The 24,998-nt window shown below is 32.9% G+C and overlaps 1 protein-coding gene across 3 annotated transcripts in view; it reads left to right on the plus strand.

Moving 5' to 3' along the window:
• Positions 1–24,998, plus strand: part of LOC149952500 (homeobox protein aristaless-like) — a 46,822-nt gene that overhangs the window by 18,047 nt on the left and 3,777 nt on the right. The window lies entirely within an intron of this gene.

The following is a 24,998-nucleotide window of genomic DNA, read 5'->3' on the forward strand; positions in this document are numbered from 1 at the left end:
ACTGTTTATTTTAAAAGGAAACCTAGTCTAGATGTTTTTGTACCAAATTCTTCCGAGGCGAGAGATAAAGCTAACCGAAAATTACGGCCTGACTTGGCTATCGAAGACTGCTATTCGGAGAACATAATTCAAGATTTAATAAAATGGGGAACCAATCTGCCATTAAATGTCGTCAGAAGTGTATAAGAAGTTGATAACGAGAAAAGTAGCCATTTAGACAAGCATGGGTGATCGCGCGGATAAGTTTCTATAGGAATTGGGAACATTCGTAGTTCTTCCAAAGGGGCCACTTGCCCCGTTATCACCCCCTTTTTGCATATAAAAATCTAGTGTTGTGAGTCGGAAAATTTTCCGTATTTTTCCGAAAAAACATAAAAAGTTTTCATTCCATGATTAGTCTAATATTGTTGGCAAATTTAAATAAAGCGCCATTTTCGCTTCATTTTTTTTTAATCTAAAAGTAAAACTAAACCTCTAAACTAGTTTAAACTGATTAAAAATGTTACACTCTTCAGGTTTTTTAGTATGTTTACTGTTATTAGACATTTTATATCGATAAAAAGTTAAAAACATTAAAAACCTTTAAAAAGTAATTTATGTTTCAATTTTTTATTTTTCCGATTTGCAGGAAATTTTCTGTAAATTTTATTTTTCCGGAAAAATAACACTATAGAAATCAAACGTGTGTTTATTGTAAGCCTGAAGCCAGGTCGAAATTTACGTTAAACCTCGAAAACATATACTACATCACGGCGAAATTACTTCGTCTGATGATGTAATACGTAGGGATATTTTTTAAATTATAGACCTAACTTTCTACTGTAGAAATTCGCTGTATAATTTTACTACGAAAAAAATATCGTGAACCTGCGAATATAAATATGACGGATACTTATCCCGTCAGAGTTATATTATTTACTTCTGATATCCTTTATAGCTTCGTAGTTTTAAACTATAGTTGCCATTCCGAGGGTCGAAGGTTAAGCCATTACGAGGGAGAAAAGAGCTCCAGGGGGAGTTAGTATACAGTTTCTAAACCATTTTGGAGAAGTCAGCTTTGGAAAAAGTAGATTTAGTGAATTTAAACAACCAGTCTTCCATTTCTTTATATCAAGTTGGGATTCCAACTAGTTCGGACTAGGTTAGAGGGTGTTGAGTATTATACCGATGGGACGGGTGCAGTTGACGCGCTTCTGGGTGCTGGTTCGGGTGTCTGGTGACGAAGCGGGAGCCCCACACGTCCGAAGCAATGAACGTAAATTAAGATTTGGCGGTGGAGGCGACGCTTGAACAGGGCGATAGTGTAGTCATTACGTCGATGTCAAATCACCCGATATATCACTGATAAAAGTAATGAAAGACCTGAAGCGCTACCTGGAACACAGAGAGAATGTCTGTTGTACTTGCTCGGAGGCCTGGGCACTTGACTTCTTGGGCGGCTTTTTTTAAAGCGAGCCAAAATTGGGTTTTTGGTAATACCGTCATCCCAGTTAGGATCGAGAATCATGCAGCTTGATTTTAAAGACACTAACGCACGGTTGCGTACAAATTTCATTGGACGAACCTTTACGCTGAACGTTTTACGGAAAGGGGGAAGACAATTTCCCAATTTTTCCCTTCCAAGGGCAGCAGGTGCTAAAGGTCTAACCAATGAAAAATGTACGCGAGAAAATGCACGACTTTTGACGGGTTGCGTTCTCCTTGTGTGGGGTGCTTCTAGATCCCAAAGACTTTCTGTGCATTGTGGAACGTACTATTTTTCGAGGTAAATTAAGGAATATTCGAGACTTATTTACGAATGATTAGGGGGCCTTTGACAGCGTTTGAATTTAATAGTTTGCCTACAGTAAATTTTTAAGACCTTGTACCGCCAACTGTAGCTTCATTGCTGAACCACTATTTAGCAGACGACATAAAAGAGGCCCAAGTTTACGGTGGGAAAATTTTATTGACACGCGTATTCGGTCCAAAAAATGGAGGAAATATTTTGACGAAATTTGAAGCAAATTTTTAGAAGGCCAACAGCCAACCTTAAGACATTAAATCGGAAAATTTAAACATTTAAGTATAAATTAAATACCATCAAATATAACAATTTTCTTTTAATGTATCCAAAACACGGGCATTGAACTGCTAATATTTAAACTTTATTCAACTTGATATATATCTATCATTTTTATATGTCATAATTTATACTAATAATTTTGCATCGGTGACATCCGTAAGAATCCAAAATAATTTACACCTATTTTAAATACTTGCAAATATAAGTTTTATTTTAATATCTCCAAACATGCAATATGTTTTTTTCTAGTGGCTCAAGCTTTCTCAAACGTGTTACGTTCATTTTTACCTTTCAAAGGAAAACCACTTGTCATTATTTTGTATCGGGAATATCCGTGATGCTACAAAAAAATTACCTCTAACCCAATTAGCCGTATTACGAACCGGACATCGAAACTGCGAAAATTTCCAACACCTGATTTAAATCATTTTAATTTTGCACATAGAAAAAAACGTTGCAAAGTTCAATCGTGCGCGCGCGCGCGACAGAAAGTAATTACCTGGAAAATCGAAAGTTGACGGACTCCCAACTCCGGAACCGAACAAGGCTGCTTAAGAACTTTACTATAGCAAAATGTAAATTTCGCAACGATTATTATAAAGGAAAGGGGGAATTATTACAAAGTATACTTATACGTTACAGACACACGAAATGAACGTTCAAGCCCATTAAACCAAATAATTGCCCTTATGGAACTGCTAGAAGCTGCGGCTCCGGATTTGTATAATGGGCCAAACGAATATAACAGACATGATATTCCAAGTCGCTGCTACTCCATCTTAATAAGCGCGCCCGAAGGGGGCCAATTTTGTAATTTCAGATATTATGAAAATTGTTTAATATTTGTGAAAGAGATGTTCCGACGCGCGTGATCAAATATATTTCAGAAAGGACATTCCATAAAATATTTCCAGTAATTGAATCGTATTAAAACCGGATTGCTCATTTCTTTCAACATTGATGATGCGGAGTATTTTTATACTTATCGTTTAATTTGCTAAACGGAAGATCCGCCATTTTAAAAACTAACATCCGGTTTCTCTAGATGTTATTTGAGAATAGAAGCGGCAATAAAACTAATTTAATAAAAGAACTGGTTTGCTCATATTTTTAACTTAGATGATGCAGTGTATAAGCTAGTCTTCTTATGACTCTCGTTTACTTTGCTAACCGGAAGATCCGCCATTTTAAAAACTTACATCCGGTTTCTGTAGATGTTATTTGAAATTAGAAGCGGTAATAAAACTGATTTAATAACCCAAAGAGTTGCCGCATTGAAGCACTAATTTGCTTAGAATATTTTTTATTGTCCATGTGTGATATTTAAAGTAATAATTAAAAATTATATATAATAAGATAATTACATTATAATAAAACACCCAATAACAAAACGATTATCTAGATTGAAAAGTACACGGTCTGTCAAACTATTTATAAGAAAAATGAAATCAACTTCTCAAACTCTTATCTAACCTCTTTAAAATTTACGGAGAACTTAATAATTTACAAGTACTTAAGATTAGTGAAAAAAAAACACTTTCTTATGGAAGACAGGTTGTTTTGGCTGGCTCCATAATTCTTTTGAAATAAAATTAAATAAAGCCATGCAACAGTTTTAAATCGTAGAAGTGCCAACTAGTCTACCATCGATAAACATACCTTGATTAATTTTATTATTTTTTCTTCTATATAAACGGATCTAGAAAGGGTTTTATGCTTTGTAATATCATAAGTAAATAATATTACTCTTACGAGATAAGTATAAATATCGATAATGTTATTCACTTATGCATGCAGACCCAAACTAATTTTTCAAAATTAATTTTTTTAAATAAACATAGTGTGAGGTGAAATACTTCATAATCTAAATTTATAAAACTAGTAGAATATAAAATATGGTTTACAAATACGTAAATATCCTTAGAAAGTATATTTTTGACATTTTTATATAGTTAGGCGAAGTAATATGGCAACTTGGTATGTTGTATACACCAAACGTTTGGCAGAAATTCGTGAATAGAAATATGCCTTGAGTCTTTACTGGCTAAGGGTTTCCCCCGAGTTCTTCTGTTTTCCCCTTACCTTAAAAACCTGTATCGCTTAACGGTTATAGTTAGCGTTGGGAGCTGTTGGCATGAAGGGCTTGCTACAACCTTCCTTCGAATTGTAACCCGGCCACCTGAATTATAGGCAATAAAAGCCGCTAGATGACTTGGGCCTAAGGAGGTGCCTTTTGTATTAACTTAGCTGATTAATTATTACACTTTTATTTTTATTATATTTTATTATATACTTCTGGTAATATGAAAATCTGGGAGTGGGTGTATCCAAAGATAATATAAACCTCTTACCCTAAATTCGAAATAAATGCCTCGCGCTCAGTAAATAACGTTTACCCACTTCCTGCCGAAACTCCGAAAACATTAACTCCATAGTTACCATGGCTTAGGTTAATTTTTTTCTATAAGTCCATATGCGATTGATGATTATAAAAACTTAAAACTTCGTTAAATTGCATATTTAATTAAATATTTTTCATAACCATAGTTACCATGGTAACGAACTTATGGAGGTTGATTTTTCAGAGTACTCGTGCCGGAAGTGGGTAGTCGCTTCGTTACAAAACTAATTCGAATCTAGGATACGGACTTCTGTATTATCTTCGGTGTATCTCAATCTTTATGCACAGTCCCGGCAACAGGTCTAATTCGTCCATAAAAAGGCAGCGCGCAGTGACGACTAGCATAAATCATTCACGGGCAGATGACTTCTGACCATCATTATAGGGGAGCTCTCTCTCTCTCCAATTATCAATCTAAAAAGCGTGGAAGAACCGTCCGCTTCGTGGAAAAGAACGTTTTACTCAGTAACTGCCGACTCTCTCGTCGCTTTCAATGAGGATATTAATTTTGGACACCTTTCGAATTTATTTTTATTCCCCGATTTTGAAAGCTTCCAAGTTTATGAAAATTATATGGATAAGATGAATTTGAAAGGACTAGGAGGAAAATGTAAATTTTTATTTTAAATATGACGTATTGAGGTTTGCATTTAATGGATAACTTTATCGCAATAAACAGAAGTACTATTTCTCTTATCCATCTAGGTCATAAATGTGAAACACGTATCTTCGTTGATTATAATTACAGAGAATTTACCGCCCAACCTCATCACGCCAAATTTAGAGATTGTATTACTCCGCTTAGTGCAATCTATATCTTACTACCTATATTTTTGTTCTTCAATAGTTTTAAAATAGTTCGTACTTGATATATTTCAAAATGCAATAGTACTATTTTATACATTTGAAAAGTCATGTTTCAAGTTATTTACCTGAAATATTGGTAGATGGATTTTTATCTCTAAGGGATATCAGTAGATTTAGATTAATCTCTAAGAGATATCAGTAAATTTAGTTTTATCTCTAAGAAATATCAGTAGATGGATCCTTCTCTAATTAGGAATATCAGTAGATGGAACCTTCTCTTTTAAATATCAGTAAATGGAACCATTAGCTGAAACCTTCTCTAAGAAATATCAGTAGCTGAAACCTTTTCTAAGAAATATCAGTAAATTCAATCTTCCCTAAGAGATATCAGTAGATTGATTCTTCTCTAATAAATATTAGTAGCGGAAACCTTCTCTAATAACTATCAGTAAATGAAATCTTTAAGATATATCAGTAAATTGATTCTTCTCTAAGAGATATCAGTAGATTGATTCTTCTCTAAGAGATATCAGTAGATTGATGATTCTTCTCTAAGAGATATCAGTAGATTGATTCTTCTCTAAGATATATCAGTAGATTGATTCTTCTCTAAGAGATATCAGTAGATTGATTCTTCTCTAATAAATATAAGTAGCGGAAACCTTCTCTAATAACTATCAGTAAATGAAATCTTTAAGATATATCAGTAAATGAAATCTTTAAGATATATCAGTAAATGAAATCTTTAAGATATATCAGTAGATTGATTCTTCTCTAAGAGATATCAGTAGATTGATGATTCTTCTCTAAGAGATATCAGTAGATTGATTCTTCTCTAAGATATATCAGTAGATTTATTCTTCTCTAAGAGATATCAGTAGATTGATTCTTCTCTAAGAAATATTATTAGATGGATCCTTCTCTAAGAAATATTATTAGATGGATCCTTCTCTAATAAATATCTGGAGACTGGTAATTCTAACTAAAAGATACCTATAGTTCAAACTATATTTTTAAATCAAAAATCGTTTTAATTATTTCAGAAATTAAAAAACAAATGAAGCTTATGTAATATATCTACCTAGCTTACATAGATGCTTGAGTAGCAACTAAATTTCATTGAATAATTCCAGCTTTACCAAGCAAAAGCAAAACTTTCGATGGAAAATATACACTGTCGTCCCCATGAACTCCAACGTATAATTATACCTTTGATATTATTAGCTAAACGCACGTAAAAATTTTTGAACATTGTATTCCATATATAAAAGCCCGTGTATAAAAATCATCAACGGAATTAATAGAGAGGTTAAGCATGCCACTTTTTAAACGGGTGGTCTAGGTTTCAGCGCTACTTCTTGAACGTTTGCTTTCAACTATTTCGGGGCTTTACCAAGGATTATTTATACTTAGGACCAATGAGGAAATGAAGGGATTCGGAAGAAACTCTAAATATAAATAAATACTTTCTTGACTTAGCTTCGAAAATGGGCGACGTACTAAGTATCGCCAAACGGGTACGTCTATTAAAGGACAATTAAAGAAATCCAAATTCACTGAAGACACTGTTGAACAAATGTAACTTGAAACAGTCGTATTAACCCTACCAAAAACGTCAACTTAAGAGTGTAGCGACAAAAGGAATTGAAACAGGATTTTACATAAGTCGTCACGTCTTGACTCTTGGGGGGTACGCGGAGACCCGAATTTTTCAATAGCTACTCTGTTACTCGCAAACCGGACAAAGAAATTTAATGATGTGTAAGATTAGACGCAGTTAAGGAGGCAGAAATACTTCCAAAATCATTAAATCATTTTATAATAATCTAAAGAACAAATTACGTGAAAGGGCCTCTGTCTTCTATTTGATACAAGAATTAATAGGTTAATTATTAAAACAAATAGGACTGCTAATTGCTTCCAACTCTTAATGACGAGGGTGGGGCTCTTCGAGTCATGTTGGCCGCTTACTGGTAACCTGAAATAGCTCTCTTTCTCGATCGTGATTAAAGTCATTGTGAAATCTTTGTCTTTGGCGGGCAGATGCAGTTTTTCAAATATTTCGTACAGATGTAACCATTTTTGTACCGGTTAGCGTAACATTTTATGAATGGGTTTCATAGATGATTAAATAATAATAGGGTTAGTGTTTCCGGAGGAATATCTCAGTGCCGGTTTGCAGATGTGTTGATTGTATTCTGATTTTAGATATGTTAGGTTTAATTTTTCGTCTTGTAAGAAGATTTTAGATATAATGTTTCGTCTTGTATGGTGATTTTAGATATGTTTTGTCTAGTAAGTTGATTTTAGATATAATAATCCGTCTTATATGGTGATTTTGAGTATAATGTTCCTTCTTATATGATGACTTTAGATATAATGTTCCGTCTTGTATGATGACTTTAGATATAATGTTCCGTCTTGTATGATTTTAGATATAATGTTCCGTCTTGTATGATGATTTTAGATATAATGCTTCATCTTGTACGTATGATGACTTTATATATAATGTTCCGTCTTATATGATGATTTTGGGTATAATGTTCCTTCTTATATGATGACTTTAGATATAATGTTCCTTCTTATATGATGACTTTAGATATAATGTTCCGTCTTGTATGATGATTTTAGATATAATGCTTCATTTTGTACGTATGATGACTTTAGATATAATGTTCCGTCTTATATGATGATTTTGGGTATAATGTTCCTTCTTATATGATGACTTTAGATATAATGTTCCGACTTGTATGATGACTTTAGATATAATGTTCCGTCTTGTATGATGATTTTAGATATAATGCTTCATCTTGTACGTATGATGACTTTATATATAATGTTCCGTCTTATATGATGATTTTGGGTATAATGTTCCTTCTTATATGATGACTTTAGATGTAATGTTCCGACTTGTATGATGACTTTAGATATTATGTTCCGTCTTGTATGATGATTTTAGATATAATGCTTCATCTTGTACGTATGATGACTTTATATATAATGTTCCGTCTTATATGATGATTTTGGGTATAATGTTCCTTCTTATATGATGACTTTAGATATAATGTTCGGTCTTGTATGAGGATTTTAGATGTAATGCTTCATATTGTATGTATGATGATTTTAGATATAATGCTTCATCTTGTATGTATGATGATTTTAGATGTAATGCTTCATCTTGTATGTATGATGATTTTAGTTTTATTTCGTCTTGTATGATAATTTTTATTTAATTGACGGCGATATTTAGACTACAATGGCTTAAATACTCAGTAGTTAGCCTAGTAGGTTAAAGTTTAAAGACACGCGCTACATATTGAGCGGTTTGGCAATAAAGGCACGCCCATTGAAACCTCCCTCGATACACACTTTTCTGGTAATAAATATATTACACACTTTGACTTATACGTACTGTATTCAAGTAATTTATCGTTGAAATTAATATTTGGCGCTTTTTGCAAGAAATGGAAAACCAAAGAGTAATTATCTTCCAAATTATGGATTTAATAATACCAGAAGTAAATAAATAACATTTGAAGTATACAGATAAGCAGGGTTGTTCAAAATGCATTTAGAAAAAGTATTTTCCATTTTCCATTTGGCGTTTTGAGGGTTTGATATGTTTGGAAGACATTTGCAATTGTTCTGGTAGCATCATCGCAGATCTTGTAGAGAAAGTTCGTCTGCTATTTATACCCAAGTAATCATAACTCAGTTGCTCACTTACTCAGAAGCAGACGAACATTCGTACAGTGCCACCGCTTTATTTCCCACGCTAGCAAAAATATTTTACATTTGGCATTTAGAAAAAAACAATTTTCATGTTTTACTTTGTATTTTGCATTATGAGTTATTGAGAAAGTATTTTGCATTTTGAGTTATGGGATAAAGTATTTTGCATTTTACATTTTGAAAAAAAAATCATTATGAACAACCTTGCAGATAATCGGAGCGATTTCTTCACCAATAGAAATCGGCGTTTGAATAAGAAATTATCCAATTATTTATTTTTATTCATAACCGACAATTATCCAAAAAATATCAGAAAAAACCATTATTTTTGCATGTTAAATCGTTGTTTCTTCGTATAAAATGTTAATAAATAAACAGTTAACCAAAATTATTATGATTAATCGAAATTTTTCCGGTTAATTTATTTGTTCCGGCGATCTGTACTCACCAAACCACGAGAGAATACAACGCCTTACGACTCTAAAAATTTAAAATTACGCTTTTACTTATTTATAATCCAAATATTCGTTTTTAAAAAAGTCACAATTATTTCTTCCTAAAATATTGAAGAAAAAAAAGGCAATACATTGTAAATATATTTCAAGTTAATAACGTTAGTACAAAAATAAGAAATATTGCTAGTATATTGTTTTGTGAATAGTGAGAATAGATATTATTAAGAAAAAGGAAGCTTTTATACTTATGGTTAATTACGTTACTTAAGATGACATTACGGTAGTCACGGCCAGTTGGACACAGTTCTCGGTTAAGTAGTTGGAAAATAAACTTGTATGAAAAATCTTCGAGCTGGTGAAAAGAAAAAAATCTACTTCCCCCCCCCCCCCGCTCGGGGTCTAATTGCTTTCTTGAATTACCGGAGCCGACTTGAAAAATATCTTTTAATTAGTCCTATTATGTTTTAAACGCTACTCGTTTCTTGTAAGAAACCTTATATACGACCGCCCCTGAAAACCCGAAGAAGCGACATCTATTGAATAACTAATCAACTAGCGGGGAGGGCTGCCAAAAAATTCTAACTTTAAAAGAACCTTAAAGACCGCGAATATATACACTATAATAAAACAAAGCGTACCATAGGCCATAGAGGTTTTTCTCTCGGCGTACCCCCCTCTAGCGGCGGGGGCTAGAAAATACCCTTAAAAACCCCGACACCGGTAATTTATTACTTGTATGAGAAAAAACCAATGACAACTTTAGGATAAATTTTAAAAATTGCCGAGAAAAAAGGGCTTAAAATTCATGAGCAGTTCCCAAAAACCGGTAAAGTAGATTGAGCCGTTTTCAAAAGAAAAATTACCTAGCCGGTTCTCTCTGGTATAGAACCTTTTTTAAAAAAAAATAAACTTTCCGTAATTAGTCTTATAAGTCTCTACGGCCGTACTCTGTTTTGTAGGGGAATATACGCTTTTAAAGGCTAATTACGAAATTCAATTAAATAGCTTTATTGAAATGTTTTCGAACTTATAATTGAACGAACACGATGCTATCATTTTTCATTTCGTGATAAATGAGCTCTTTTCCCAAATTTCCAAGCCAAGGCAACGCTTAAGAAGAAATTTTACCCGTGATATGAATTTATTTTTATTTTTTTCGTTTGGTCGTTCTCTATCTTAATTCCGTGACACTTTAACATTTAAAACGATATATTTGAGGGACAGATAAAGATATACCGCCTTAATTAGAAATTTACTGAGCGCGTGACTAATTACGCGCGTCTTAAGTTTTAAATATTCATGACGAAATTGGTAGTTTTCAATTAAAGATAATTTTATTTAAAATTTGTTTGAAGCAATTGTATAAACACTTTAATAGATGCGAAGTTAGGGAAGCAGCTTTTGAAATCATCTGACTCAAGATTACTAGTATGAAACAAGGTCTCATTAAACTTTCTTCTATGGAAATATTATACAGAAGCATACTTATGAGTAGTTATGTTACATATGATATTGTACATGAAAACATTATGAGGAAATATCTAAATGATTTTGACCTTGTTGACCATTATTATATTATGAAACAAAATCCATAGATATGTTCTTGAACTTTAATTTAAATTTAAAAATAAATTTAGTTATTTCTATGGTTTTAATAAAATTTCATTCCAAAATGAAATTTACTAAAAATAAAATATCACTGGGAGGTCTTTGCCAAAAACATAATTTACTCAATCGTCCTAAAAAAACTTAATTATTAATCTACAGTAATAAAAATATAATCCGCAAAATTATAACGATAACTAATTTACTCTACAATTAGAACCAACTTTAAACTATGGAAAAGGTCATCTACATATTAAATTGTAAGTAATTGGAGGATAGAAATTAGTACTCGCGTACATCGATAGCTAACCCGGGGGGGGGGGATCTGGTTGAGGTCCCCCTCTCCTTTCTATAATATGGGCTCATTAATAATTTATAAGACGATAAAGTCTCGTTTAAAAGCGACTGCAGTTGAGTCGGGTAATTGGAAATGCGAGCCCCTGGGTTCCAATTTAAAGCCCGTGAACTTTTAAGTAGCTGCGCCTATCTTTAAGTGGCCGCGTCCGCTGTCATGTAGGTGGCGCTGCAGTTCGAACATTAATTAAAAGAGCGTCAATTTATATACCACGCGGTCGAAGCGCCCCCAACGGCGAGAGATAGACAAAAAATGTTTTTTCAAAAGAAACCAAAAATCCTGGTGGACAACGCCTTAACTACGTATCGCGGGAAACCTTTAAGGCGAGTAATATAGAAGAGCCCACACGAAATATGCCGACGTAAATTCGACACACTCCCGTTTTACATGACGCCAATTGACTTGATACCCCTGCTTAGCCGAAAGTGTTGATCTGCGAGCCCGCTGAGCTCAAGAAGGACGTCTTTTAGGGTTGGTTTTTAAAATTTAAAGGGAATATAACCCCAGGTATTTGGTGTGGAACACCAACGTCTTCCATAAAGATTGCGTTGCAGGTTATATTCCCTTTAAAGGGAATATAACCTGCAACGCAATCTTTATGGAAGACCCCTTCAATTTTTCAAATTACCCCTTACAGTGGCGCCAAACATTTTTAAAGCCAAAGGCAAGAGCGGCCGGAGCTGCAAACGTTGGTGTTCCACACCAAATACCTGGGGTTATATTCCCTTTAATATTCCCAAAAGTGGGGTAATATTTAGAGGTTACCTTTGATGCGGTTTTTACACGATCACCTGATTAGATTAAAACTATTAATTACAATTCAACGTGATTGACGTTCGTATCTTACCCGCCAACTAATAACTGGGTTTTAAAAGTTGTGTGTGTTTAGATAATAAGTTGGTTAGGGGTTGGGTCAAGAACGGTTTCACTTTCGCTTGGACTTTGATTAAGCTACGCAGATACTTGAGTAAACCGCGTTCACACTAGACACTTTGAAAACGTTTTAAAACGGGTTTGAAAGATGGAATTGTAAAATTTTGGTGTCGAATGAGATTATCGTATGCCTATTAACGCAGTTGACATCGAAAATGTTTAATTTGATTTTTCGAAACCGTTTTTAAACGTCTCTTAATGTCGTGGCTGACATAAGTCGTTACCATGGCAACGAAAATAGGTGATATCCACGAGAAACCTATACGAATTGATGTTTTTCCAAGTATATCGCTTATCAGAATCTTCGCGTCCAAATTTTGCATTAGGTAGTAGGAATAAAAGTTCCTAAAGGCTCTTCACCTTAGAATATAATTGTAACCCGGCCACCTGAATTAAAGGCTTTAAAAGTCGCTCGAAGACTTAGGCCTAAGATGGTGCCTTGGGTATTAGAATAGCTGATTACTATTATTATTATTATATAATCTACAGCGCTCCTATCGGAAAAAAACGTTAAATTCGAACAATGAATGCCCACTAAAAAGCCTCATCGGAGCCCAAATTTGTTATTTATATCATTTCCTGTACCTCTTTCAAATACATAGTACCAGGAAATGATATAAATATAAATTTGTGATACCCAAGGAAAAATATTGTGTTTCAAAGATTATCATAAAAGCTGACGTGGTTTACAGACCAGATTTTGAAAGCGCAATTATTATTTTAAATTCGCCCGTTTTTCAAGGCTCATTCACAGCACGGTGCCAATGGAGCTTTAGACATTCCTAGTGCAAAGATATATACTCTCCTGGTAGGATAGGTAGGATCTGCAATATTTCACAATTCCGAATTTTTATAGCTAGAAGAATACAGTATTACATCAACGTGTAGTTTAGCTAAGCATCTTACTACGCATGCACACGTTGCGTACCTAAATTAATGATAGCGTGGCGCCATCGTACGCTGAGAAAACGAATTAACCGTTAAAGCTGGCTAAGTGGTTTTCACTAGAGAAAAAACCCCGTGAAGGCTAAATCTCCTTAAAGCCAAACACAATTTTTTTTGCGTCAACTCTCGCCGTAGCTTCTGGAGTCACGTACAATGCGCCACGGATTGTGTCAATTCCATAAACTACACCAGATATAAACACAACGACCATCCTTAATTAGTCAAAATCAAAGCAATATGAAGGTTTGGTCCCATTCGATCGAAAGCGATTAACATTGAGTCCCATTCGATCGAAAATAGCCCAATTGTGCGGTTTAAATTCATATTAATTTTTACGTTTTTCTTATTTTTAATAATACGTCGAATAAGTAACTATTTTAAAACTATTGAAGAGCAAAAATATACGTATATAAGAAAATAGATTGCACTTTATATCGTTAAGCGGAGTAATACAAGCGACCTAGAGGACAGTACCTACCTAGCCATATCATACCGAGTATTGTCCAACCCAATATTAACCCAACCTAACCTAACCTAACCTAAATATTGTCTCTAAACAGAAAAACTATTTAAAAATGTATTTACAATATAATGGGATTTCAGCCGAATGGGATTTTGGTCGAATCTGATTTCGGTCGAATGGTAATAAAACCATCAACCAACGAATAGTAAGAAAAGCATTTTTCCAAAGCGTACAAATTTCCACCAAAAAAGGGAGTCTACCAACGTTCAACAAGGTCTCGAGTAACCCGTCAAAATGACGACATTCGAGCCGCGTTCGCCAGTTAAAGTGGGCGTGCCAGCCGGGTCAATAGAAAACACACCGAAATTCAATTTAAAACGGCGACTGTCCCTTTTTCAACGTATACGCGATCCGAGAACGGACTTCAAAGGGGAAATTTGTGGCGCCGAAAAGACCAAAAGTAGTTCACGTTCGACGCAGACACCTGTCGGATACGAGCGTCATTAATAAACGCGATAGTTGACAAGCAATTTACCAAATTCGAAGCCCAGTTTCTACCATTATAAAAGCGGAACTCGCCCCCTTTTAAATAAAAAGAAGACTTAATATAAGTTTAACCATAAGTAACATAATAACTATAAGTGTAACACTTCCTATTGCTTTAACGCTAATTTTCTAACCGAACCTTTTTTCGGCACTGATACTCTCTTCAAGCTGTGACTTGGACTCGCGACTTACCGTTTTGGATGATAAAAATTTAAGCGAGGGGCTTTGGCTTTGCTTCGAAGCCCGCGTGCGAATCCCGCGTGATAAAAAACATGAGCTCGCGGCGCCGAGAAAAACTTTTTTAATTTATATCATTTAAGCCTAATATTCCGCCTATCTATCGGAAACCAGATATTTCGGCTTAGCGGAAGTCTCGCGTATTTTAGACACTAGAGGGCACTGTGCTGAGAAAACATCTTGATTAAGCAAGAACTATGAAAATCAGTATGGTTGTAAATCTCATTAATGGTCATACTTATTTTTATTATGTTACTTATGGTTTGACTACATACCCTTATCCCCACCGCCACGTCCTAAGCGATTCACACCAAAATTCGAGAGTAAATAATACGTTTAAAGATAAATATTGTTTTCCCGGTAGAGGGGTTTAAATAATTGTCATTGAAATTAAGGTACTTTAAGAAATAGCATCTTCGTAGCTAGCGCTATTTAGTTGCAAAAACGCCCGCATCAGGGAGGGTCCGTCGTTAGGCATTTTTTTATAAGTTCTTATAATGAAAGTTCCCCGATCGGAAATAAGATTAGGATTTTTAAAATGAAATTCGGAACATTTTTAGGCAGTCACACCCTACAGCGGGCCGCGCCGGGTAGGGTCAATTAAATTCTTGCCAAAAATAAGCGCTAGAGGGCGACGAATATCACTATTGAAAGCTATTTTTTAGCAAGCGTGGGCTATGGAGGTATTAGAGGGGTTGCAAATCACTCCCGATTTCTCCCCTCCAAAATGATATATGGTCTTTAATGCGAAAGTTAATAGCAGTCAATAAATTAAGCGATGTTTTAAGCTTGTTGCCATTTTGAAAAATACTATTTTCGAACCCGGGGGAAGTTATAGAAAATATGTTAGCTTTTAAAAAGTGTGTTTTGGAATTTCTTTGGATATGGGCCTTGCATTTCATTGAAATTTAATATTAAGCTACGTGATTGGTTTAGATAAATACGCGGATATGTTTTAAGTATTGTTGTTTTATCAAAAAAGTATTTATTTATAATTATTATTTGACTTGACAAAGAGTCTAGTTAGACTGGAAACGTTGTGTCCAACTTTGTTGTAATGTATTAAGTTGTAAATGATGTATTATTTTCATTGATTTTATTAAATCTTAAATACACTCATGAGTATTCCGTAATATATAATAAGTTATATTATTATTATTATTATTATTACTATTATTTATTATTATTTAGTATAACTATGTTGAAACGACAATTTTTGCCTGGAATTTTTGTCAATCGAGCCGGATTTTAAATTTCGGATATGAAAAAATTCGTATCTCTTAAAATATTAATTTTCAAATATTATATCAATTTTAAAATAAAATAATGGTCTAAATACGGACCTACTAAATCATAAAAAGAATCAACTTTAAATTAAAAATCAGTCCAAGAGCGTCATTAAGAAAACTCGTTATTAAATACTAACCCAGTTCTTCTTAAAAAATATTACATTCGACTTAGATATCAATTTAAAAAAACTTTAATACAAAAATAAATATTAAAACCGCTTTAACATGGATAAAATCAAGCGGTCGAGCGAAATTACAACCCCTATGAATTATATCATTTGGAAACGCTATTAAACTATAAAACAAACCCTACGGGTTGAATACCAAGAAACAAAAATTCAAAAGGGGGATAACATAATTTTGAAAAGGTAATAAAAATTTAGAACGCGCCGAATTTCGTAAAGAAAATTTTGATGAAAATAAAACGTGGGAGGAAAAATATTCAACAATTAGTTTAGTTCTCTCATCAATTAAATGTGATCTAGATATAATTAATTACGGCTCGGTTAAAGTAATTCACGCCCATTAATAACCACCTTTTCCCTCTAGCTAGGTTACTTGAGAGTTCGCTGGAGGCAAAAGAGTGCCATTATATTCTCTATGAATAATTTAAAAGGTGACTTATATGGTTGGAATATAGTGATGATTTAAAGTGACGGTGTAAAAACTTTTACGGTTTTATTTTCGAATAAAATAGTAATAAAATCATGGAATCTTCAGGTAAAAATTAATATTAATTGTTGGACTAAATACGTTTTAGATATTGCTGATTTACCTTTCGGTAACACTACACTGATTACTGCGAAAATACATTGACTATAGTAGATTGGTAACTTAACTTAAAAACCAGATGGAATATTGTAGCTATATAAAAACGAAAAATATAATGATAACTATATAATACACGAAATTAAATAGCTAAATTTAATGTTAGCTATACGAAAAGCGAAATAAATAAAAATGCGACGTATAATGGTAACTATTTGAAAACGTATAGGTAAAACTAATTATATAAAAACTCGAAATATAGTGGTAACTGTATGAAAACGTCTAGGATAATAATAACTATATAAAAAAATAAAATATTGGTATCTATATCGACACGATAAGGGTAATAGCTAATTATGTGAATACCCTAAGTCTTATGGGCAAATATATGAAAATTTAATGGATAACTATATGAAAATTTAATGGATAACTATATGAAGATTTAATGGATAACTATATGAAGATTTAATGGATAACTATATGAAGATTTAATGGATAACTATATGAAGATTTAATGGATAACTATATGAAGATTTAATGGATAACTATATGAAGCTTTAATGGATAACTATATGAAGCTTTAATGGATAACTATATGAAGATTTAATGGATAACTATATGAAGATTTAATGGATAACTATATGAAGATTTAATGGATAACTATATGAAGATTTAATGGATAACTATATGAAGATTTAATGGATAACTATATGAAGATTTAATGGATAACTATATGAAGCTTTAATGGATAACTATATGGAGATTGAATGGATAACTCTCTGAAAATTGAATGGATAACTATGAAAATTGAATGGATAACTGAAAATTTAATGGATATCTATATGAAATGGTAATGGGTAACTATGAAATGGTAATGGATATCTATATGAAATGGTAATGGGTAACTATATGAAATGGTAATGGATATCTATATGAAATGGTAATGGATAACTATATGAAATGGTAATGGATATCCATATGAAAAGGTTTAATTTAATGGATAACTATATGAAAATTGAATGGATAACTCTCTGAAAATTGAATGGATAACTCTCTGAAAATTGAATGGATAACTATGAAAATTGAATGGATAACTCTGAAAATTTAATGGATATCTATATGAAATGGTAATGGGTAACTATATGAAATGGTAATGGGTAACTATATGAAATGGTAATGGATATCTATATGAAATGGTAATGGATATCTATATGAAATGGTAATGGATAACTATATGAAATGGTAATGGATATCCATATGAAAAGGTAATGGATATCCATATGAAAAGGTAATGGATAACTATATGAAATGGTAATGGATAACTTTATGACAGATTAATGGTTAACTATTAATGGATAACCATATGAAATGGTAATTGATAACTATATGAAAAGGTAATGGATAACTTTATGAAAATGTAATGGAGACATCTATGAAAAGATAATGGGTAGCTATAAGGAAAGGTAATTGATAACTATATGACAAAGCTAGGTAATGGGTAATAAATTAAAAACACCAATGGTGTTGGGTGACAAAATATTTCCAGCACACGACGCACTTGTTCAATACCTATTATAATTTTACTTCATCCTAAGAAAGATAATATGATATTTAGTTTCTATATTTCCCCAAATAATGAAGTCATTGTCACGTAAAAGGAAATGGCCGAAGGCGAGGGCGATTTTTAAAGACGTATTGCACAAAATAAGACAACTTACGGCGTAGTTGCGACCGTCGGTAATTTAATCAAAATTAAGTTTTATACCGATACAAAGTTTCCCTCATAAAACAAATATTTGTTTCTCGGAATTGAGGCTTGATTTTTATTTTAATTCGAAACGCCCCCGGATTGAGAAAATTGCTATAATTTATAAATTCAAGATAAAACGAACTCCAAAAAATTCCAAGTATTTAAATTCTAATACGTTACCAAATATCGAAAATAATTAGTTTTTAATTATATCTATATATATATTTGCGATAAATATACACGTTATCATAATTTTTCTATCAAATAAAAATACACGATTAGATAATTATTTAATATCATTAAGTGTAATTTCATATTACTCTCGGCCAATTTATTTGAAATTCAAAATTGATATTCCAAACGAATACTCTTAAAAATAGAAAAAAGACGTGTTAAGAAATATTCAAGCTAATTATTCGTTACTGGGAGCCTTAGTAAAAGCTTTAATATTTATATTGGAAATTCAGTGGGAATTTAATACAAGGGTATTATTATATTAATATCATTAAATGTCTTTAAATTAAACAGCACGTAGGAGTGGCGTGAGTCGAATTTTCCAAGAAAAAATAATTCGTTCCATTTTCATTCAATTTTAAGGCGACTTTATTTTAATAAGCGTTTTTGAATAAACGTATATTTTTTGGCGAACTTTTCCGTATTTAATGAGAAATTTAAAACGTTTTTTTTTGTAGATGCTGAGGTAAATAAAACTTGCATAATGAATATTTATTTCAAGGCGATTCGAGAAAAACAAAGCAAAAGATTTAAAAAAATAAATAAGTATTTATATAATTATGAAATTCCAGTTATTATTATTTAATATTACTTATAAAATACATTCCAGGAATTGAAAATCTGCCAATTTAGAACTGTAATTTCCAAATTAATAATATTTAATTTGGAAATTACAGTACTGCAATACCGTGATAGCTACATCGTAGAGTTACCAAAAATACAGGGTATTTCAAACGGTGATGCAAAAATTTTAAGTAGTTGTAAGGGGGTGAGTTGAGAAGTATGCCTGTTTTTTTTTTTCATTTTCCTACGATGAGTGAAAAGAGCGCCAGAGAGCTTCAAAGTGTGGCCTACTAGCCCCGGAAAGTAGGCTGCAACAAGCGCAAAACCAATCAGCAGGGACTTTAAATACTGTTTAAGTTTACTGTTTTACGCTGGTTACCTCGATTTGTTTACAAAGTCCTTTTTGACCTATCACACGAACCCAAACCTTAATGTTCGCGTTTCCCTGCTGCTTGGTTTTGCACTTATTGCAGCCTACTTCCAGGGGCTGGTAGGTCCCACTTCGAAGCTCTCTGGTGCTCTTTTCGCTCATCGTAGGAAAATGGGGAAAAACAGGCATACTTCTAAACTCACCCCTTACAACTCCTTAAAATATTTGCACAACCTTTTGAAACACCCTGTATAAAAATAAAAGGTAATAAAAATAAATCAACTTTTCCTAAAAATTCATTCAACGCAAGAACACTATATACGTAATCGGCTTTTCCGTAGTCGATAGCTAAAATATCCCTCCTCTATAACTTATCAAGGGCTAGTCAAGAAGAGTTGACCAAATTCGGGAATTCCCCGCTGAATATCTAGGAAAGTACTAACCAAACTGCCAAGTATCGCTGACGAGAGGGAGGTCGCCCGAAGACCGTCTCCATAAATTAGAGCCTAACTTAATTACGAGTATTTTTTCTCTCAGGCGCGGAGTGATACAACGGGCCAAACGCGGTAATACGACGATGAGAAACGTCAGCGGGGAACTTCAAACGAAATATCAGAGAGAGTAAAACAAATGCTTTTTGGTGGGCGGTCTTCTTTGTGAGCGGGCGCGTTCGACACCCGGAGAGCCTCCGTCGAGCGCCGCGCATTACTCTCCATCTTTATGCATCCAACTTGCAAGTTAGAGCTTGGATTATTTAAGTCTTTAGAAGAACATTTTGGGGTTTTTTTTAAGAAGATTGTTTTACGTAGAACATTGTAGTCTTTTGTTTCAATATTTGGCAACTATTTAGAACTATTTTGAAGTATGAGCCTAAGAAAATTAACTAATTATTAGTATGAACATAAGTCTATAATATTGTTAAATAATTGTGATAATAAATAAAGTATATTATTTAAATTGTGTAAAATATTTAATAGAGGATTGGGCAATTTCACTATTCATTTTCTTTATGTGTATCTATAGAAATCTATCTATAGAGTTCTATGACTAAAAAAAATGTTTTAGCATTCTATAACGATTATTACTTAAATAGTGTGAGACATTTTTTAGTAATATTACAAACAAAAAAAGTAAGTAAGGGATTGAGTATTTTACTGTAGGTAATTAATTAAATAGATTAAAGAATATTATTTAAATTGTGTAAAATATAGATATTTTCTAAGGCCAAAAAATAATATTCATCAGCTAGGCTAATTCCCAAGGCACCACCTTAGGCCTTAGTCATCAAGCGACTTTTGAAGCCATTAATTCAGGTGGCCGGGTTACAATGCGTAGGAAAAAACAAGAAATAGATTGAATACCTTTTGTATGCGCAAAAATATTTAGATTAAGATAAAGTAAATGAATTAACATTAAATAGATCGCAAAAACGACTTAAACATACAGGTGTAAAACATTTCCAGCAAGCAATAGATAATCACATAAGTGTATAGTTATATAAATATGACACTTCCTATTCTTCACATGCAAAAGTTTTACTGAGAGCTATTCACAAGACAAACTGCATTACGGGCTTCGTCGCCGTTTCGCGTCCGTTAAACAACGATTTAACATGCAAAACTAATCGGTTTTTTTATATTTTTTGGATAATTGTCGGTTATGAATAAAAATAAATAATTGGATAATTTCTTATTCAAACGCCGATCTCTAACCCTGGGTTAGCGAAAGCTGTGCAATTTGTTTAAATTCGTTTTTAAAAGTATTTGATTGTGTAAGCCGGCGAACTGAAAGCGCACATAACCGATTTTAAAGAATATTGGACATAAGGCACTAGTCACGGCATTTGACTACTAAAATAAATACTCTGACTACCTAAATATTCATAAATAAAGCCGAATATGGCGAACAATAAATTAGTAATTCATCAATCCCATTTTATTTAAAAAAAGTGATCGGCCAAAGTCACGTAACTCAAGTGATAATAAATTCCTATTTTAATTCTGACGCGTAAAGCAAAATGCTGGCTGTCCTTATTGTTTTTATACCCCCATTTTCACCCCCACTAGTCAGTGACTACTAAAATAAATTAAGATAGGAGGCTCACTAGTCAGGCTGACTACTTACAAAAATATCCTTATGTCCAACCCTGCTCCCGACCTTGTTGTTAAAACTTCTAGAGTGCTTTGCTTAACCTCTCTATAATGACAAATCAGGATAATTAGAGGTCGGGGATGGTTAACTTTTATTCAATAGATAAAACTCTCAAAATTATTCGTAAAACGTTTTGATCAAGTAATTTATATTTCTGTATTATCCGATTAATTTTTTGATAAATTTGTAAAATTAATCGGAAGAACGACGTTTTTTTCGATAAAAACTCAAATTTTACGAATAATACCTGTTTTTTAATCATTTTCCGAAATATTAACCGGTAAATTTCTTTGTTGACATTTTTTCCCCGAAAAAAATCAATTTGAACATGGATAATGATTAACCGTTACCGACCTCTAAGGATAATGGTTAAATATTCCTCAATATTTTTATTTGCTAATCATATTTTGCAGCGTCGCTGTCAAAATCTGATATAGTAATCAATAATCGTTTTTATCACACTTACGTTTAACTATATTACTTATGGTATAATTAAAGGAGGTTTTCATTGGGTTGAGGCAATTTGCAACATTTTATCAATGTAAAACCTATATTATCGCGAATTATCATTTACAAGAAACCTACCTCGCAACTTTAAAAAATTTAATGGCAATTTATATAGGGTTAATTGCGACATAATTAAAAATAAATCTTATTGCGACAAAGAACGGGCTTTAATCGACAATTCACATTATATTTCAACGTGTTAATTTGTAAAACGAGGTGACCTTTCCAACTATAACGATTAATTGTAATTAAATGTCATTAAATATTTCGTACCAAAATGCCGCCTTAGATTATAATTGCATTCGATAACAAGGCAGAATAAATTTATAAATTATAAAAAAACAACACTTCAAAAGCTAGTTTAAATTCCAGAAACTTATAATCAAAACCTACATTTTTATTAGTTTAAAATTAACTATTATATAGCTATATTTATAGTTTATTGATAAATTATTTATTATAGTTATATTTATTTATTTTAAATATGGTACATTTTTTATTAATATAAAAATTCGTTCTTTACATAATCCCCAATTCATTAAATATTTATTAGTAAATTAACATTAGAATATCGTTAAAATATTAAGTGACGTAACCAGTATGAAGGGATATTTTTTCTATATAGCCTTGAGTAGTCTAACGATTAATAAAATTAATCTTGTAGAAAATGCGTTGGAAAAATATTGTAAATTATCGCCCCGCGCACACAGACGAGAAGCGGTTCTTTCGATCTAGCATCTCTGTCTTTGCGTTGGGCGAATTACAAGCTGTAATTAGCCCCGTTGGGCTTTTTGGCGAAATTCTCTCGGATCGATTTTAATTTTTTAATATAATTAGGACAATATCTTAGATACGTGCCATTATCAATTTCGTGTCCTTTCTAGACCCGCTCCCCGCCGGCTGCGACGCTCCAATCTTAAAGACATGACGACAAATTCAATATTAATGATCTTTTCTCCAATCAGTTATTGAATATTTGGATAGCGCCTTATTTTATATTTAGAGGCAGGTTATGAAATAGTGTTTTTGTTGTTGTAGTAGTAGTTGGCGATTTGTATGATTTTGATACCTTGTGTTTAATTTTCTGTGGAGATACTAGCGAGAGTTATTTCTCGAAACATGAACCTTGGCAAGCTTTTAAAAAACAATTTCGGAAGTAAAAGCAACTTCACCATATATCATTATTTACATCGAAATAAATAGACGTTGGGGACGGTTAATCATTATCCATGTTTAAATTGATTTTTTTTGGGAAAAAATGTAAACAAAGAAATTGACCAATTAATATTTCGGAAAATGATTAAAAAACATGTATTATTCGTAAAATTTGAGCTTTTTATCGAAAAAAACGTCGTTTTGCCGATTAATTTTACAAATTTATCGAAAAATTTAATCGGATAATACAGAAATATAAATTACTTGATCAAAACATTTTACGAATAATTTTGAGAGCTTTATCTATTGAATAAAAGTTAACCATCCCCGACCTCTGGAAATAAATAAGGCTTAAAAGTAATTTTTTACATTTAAATCAGTCGAGAACACTGTTGTGTGAAATTCGCGCCTATTGGAACCCATTTCGAGCTTGCGAAGGTACATGTTTCAATTTAATACTTATCTCATACGATTATACCCCATCTACCAGTACTAATTTTGCTTTATCTATTAAAACCCGCGAAAGACCATAATTATCAGCTAGGCTAGGCTAATACCCAAGGCACCACCTTAGGCCTAAGTCGTCAAGCGACTTTTGAAGCCTTTTTTTAAATCAGGTGGCCGGGTTACAATGCGTAGGAGGGTGGTGGCAAGCCCTGCATGCCACGCGATCGAGCCAACAGCTCCCTACACTAACTATTACCGTTAACCTAGACAAGTTTTTATGGAAGGGGAAACCGAAGAACTCGGGGGAAAACCCCTTAAACCAGTGGGGAGAGAACTTGCAAACTCAAGGCAGAAGGAGTTGTTCCGAGTATTCACCCAGTGCCACAAGCTGGGATCGAACCCGGCTCCTCTAGCTGCGAGGCGAAATTGCTAACCACTCCTCCACCCCTCCATTTGTTTGTTCTTCCTTTCGTCAAGGGCAAAGTGAAACGCTATTCACCGTACACGACGAACTTGTTATTTCGAACTCCAATTATTGATACCAATTAGGATAATTAATCCGAAGTTGGACAATAAAAATAGCAAGAACTTCCTGTTTATTTTAAATTGTCCCTCGTAAGTACACGTTATGTACCAAGTCGATTGCGCTCTTTTTATAAATAATTGAATATTTCTTCTGAAATGATAACCTAATTACAAAAAATAGGATATCTCTATCTTATTAAGTGATCAAAATAGCTAATCAGGGCGCGGTTTCCCCATTCAAAGTGGGCTTCATTGTTTAATATATATATTTTTTATTTTGACTAAGTATTTCAAGGTATCTTGTAAATAGCCGTGACCGGATGTTGACGGTGATTTAAAGGGATTATTATTTCGAAAAGAGTTTTAAATTGTTTATCATTAAAAATTTTTATATATGTAGTCTAGGACCAATTAATAAAATGGATTTTATAGTTAAAATTTCGTAGAGATATTGATCGTATTGCAGTTGATCTTCGAAACCGGATATATAATACAAAAGAATATTTCAATATCTTCTGCCTGTCAGCCATTAAATTTACAATATACTAAATAAATACCCTTGTGGTTGGCCAACGTGTTCTGCTGTTGGCCTACCACCAGGGTATTTGTTCGGAAGGAAAGTTAATTTGAAGGGTGACACGCAGAAGAAAAACTAGGCCTCTAAAGGGAGTATAGTGAAATACAGTAGTTATTG

Source organism: Leiobunum rupestre, chromosome 3, assembly GCF_980474605.1.
Source record: "Leiobunum rupestre chromosome 3, qqLeiRupe1.1.hap1, whole genome shotgun sequence".
Lineage (NCBI taxonomy): Eukaryota > Metazoa > Arthropoda > Arachnida > Opiliones > Sclerosomatidae > Leiobunum > Leiobunum rupestre.